We start from the raw sequence: 3,033 nt of genomic DNA on the forward strand, positions 1-3,033 counted from the left end.
CAATGAAGTTATGGAATTTTGAAATATTGAAATAAAGGAGGGGCAGCTAGGTGGCTCAGTGGATAGAGCACCAGCCTTGAATTCAGGAGGACCAGAGTTCAAATCTGGTCTCAGACACTTAACACTTCTAGCTGTGTGACCCTGGGCAAGCCACTTAACCCCAGCCTCAGGAAAAACAAATGAACAAACAAACAAATAAATAAATAAATAATGAAATTAAATAGTTTAAAAAAAAAAAAGAAATAAAGGATATATTTGTCTTGCCTTGACTATTGCTACAGTGAATAGAGCTTTGAACCTGGAGTCCATATTCCAATCCTGCTACATACTAACTAGAAGAGCATCAGTATTACTGTGCCTCATCTGTATAATGAAAGGTTGGACTTGATGGCCTCTAAGATTCCTTCCAGCTCTAAATTCATGATCTTACAAGACCAAGTTACAGGACAGCTTCTTGGTTTGATTTGAAGTTCATATTGTTGTTTTGGCTGGTAATGACAAATTCAGATAGAAACAGGATCACCAAACCAGACATAAGGATACCAGCAGGTCACATATTGATTTAGAAAACCACATTAATGCTTTATTGCATTTTATTTTCTTAAATATTTCCTAATTATATTTTATTCTGGTTCAGGCCACACCCAGGACTCATATGTTTAACATCTCTGAATACTGATGAGGTCTAGAATTGGGGTACCTAAATAAAATTAGGTTTAATTGAGGTCTAGTGGCAGGTTTGGGGTATAGGGAGTCAAATAGAGCTCCCCTGCAACCCCCTTGAATTCGGCCCAAGGATAAGGATCTAAATAAGGTCTAGTGGTGGCACAGAGTCCCCTGTAAAAGAATTTACAGACCCAAAAACCTAGATTAATAAAAAGAGGTTTATTATGGGGTTCGGAAGTAAAGTTAAAATCTAGTTAGTAAAGATGAAGGTAGAGATAAGAAGGCACCAGAAACAGTGTTCCTGTGGGCAGAGATCCTTGGCATGCCTGGTGTAAGGCTGCCATGTTTGGAACCTCTGCAAAGAGAGGACTCCAGCTTGGCTCTTCTATAATGAGACATTTAGCTAAAGGGGCCCATGGGTGGTGTCCAAAGTTGGCTCAGGTCTGGGTGGGGGTTGTGAAAGCCTTGATCTCCTATTGGAATTTAAAAGAGTGCTTTTGACCACGATATGTGAATCAAATATCCTGAATTGATAATGCATCTGTTAGGATAGGTTGGGAATCAGAAAGGAATAAATCAGTCTGAAAGTTTTTTAAAGGGAGCACAACCCACATCAATACAAAGCATAAATTATGTTTTGTTTTGTCTTTTTCAAATAAATACGCTTCTTCCTCCCTCTCCTCACCACCCCCCCTTGAGTTCAAAGCCAGACTCAGGAACTTAATTCTTATGTGATACTGAACAAAACACTTAACCTCTATCTCCCTCAGTCTCCCTATTTGCAAAACACCTATTTCCCAGAGTTGTAAGTATTAAATAATATATGTAAAATACTTTGCAAGCCTTAATGGGCCATATAACTTCTAGGTGGTGGTGGTGGTGGTGGTGGTAGTAGTAGTAATTTGAAGTACTGGGTTAATATAGCCCCTAGGAAACACTCAGTGCCACAATTTCTAAAGAATCAAGAATGTTGGTGACCAAAAGGGCAATGGAAAGGTATTTGGAGGATGTAAATGGAGTGCAGAATATGAACAGTAAAATACTCGAGTGCAAGAAGAGAGTAGAGGGTAACAGTGGTATAAGAAGGATCATTTAGAAAATGATCAGAACAAGAGGTATCACATATCAAGAGTGAGAACTAACATCTACCTGCTGCACTGTTGGCAGACTGCTTTACTGGAGCAGCTCAGAAAAGACTTGCTGAAGCTCTGGCAATGGCTCTGAATGCCATATAAGAATACTGAATGTGCCCCAAATAGATATGCATGGTACCCAGGAGAAAGATTAGGGAAGCAGGTTCCCAAAGGTGTTGGATGAAGTTTTCTGAAAACTCCACTTCTCTTCATGAAAGGAGATACTCTGTCTACACTTTCTTCTTCAAACAAATTGACCAAAAGCCTATTACACTTCTAGGTTAGTATAAGTGAAGAGGGAGGGAAACTGTTCCCTTTAAGATTATCTCTCTTAGAGATTGTGTCCCCTTTTCTGATCTCAGAGATCAGGATCTCCCAGGCTCCAAAGAGTCTAGAGACAGAGTCCCATCCTCCCAGGATAAGAGAAACAACACTATTCAGGGGCTAATCAACTTCCATAGAAATTCCAAATTCTCATTCAATTGAGGAATCCAGGTCTGATTAGCTTGGGAAGTCCCAACCCCCACCAAGATGCCCATATAACTGCTTCCTGGAGCTAAGCGGTTTTGCAGATGGCCCAAGGTAGCTCACTCAGCTGCCGGCACCCTTTTGCCCACTGAGAAAGCATTCTCTGTGCCAAAACTCCATTTCCCAATAGATCTTTACCACTATAGAAGTCAGTCCCTTAGCAAACCGGTTTCTATGCAACAATAAACTTTCATTTTGCAACTAATAATTTGGGAATGAGTGAATTCTTTCACTCCTAAACCTGCTAAACCTCCGATCTAAAGGGGATATTTAACAGATCTCTTATTGCCACTGACGCCATGACCACCAGGAATTGAGAGCATTCAAACCGTATCATAAGGACATATTGCATGAATTAACAACTGTAAGGAAATTGTATCCAGAATTAAATCTGTATTAAAAGACATTAAGAAGAAAGATGTATCTTTTAAATGCTGAATTATGGAGGACATGTTTGTGAACAATTCAAAAAGTAATAAAAAAAATCTTGGCATTTGTATTCGAAGTGAAAAGTTCTAGTTTTATTTTCAAATAAAAATGAACACACACACACACACACACACACACGGAAAGGAGAAAGGCATTTGGTTGGAGGTGGAAAGGGGAAGACTATTCCAAATCCAAACTTGGCAGGGCACATTCTCTGGGAATGGTCCCTTCCCATTCAGATACCTAATGTGTTCCTGAACACTCTTTTGTGCAATTA

This window comes from Sminthopsis crassicaudata, chromosome 4 (assembly GCF_048593235.1).
Source record: "Sminthopsis crassicaudata isolate SCR6 chromosome 4, ASM4859323v1, whole genome shotgun sequence".
Taxonomy (NCBI): Eukaryota; Metazoa; Chordata; class Mammalia; order Dasyuromorphia; family Dasyuridae; genus Sminthopsis; species Sminthopsis crassicaudata.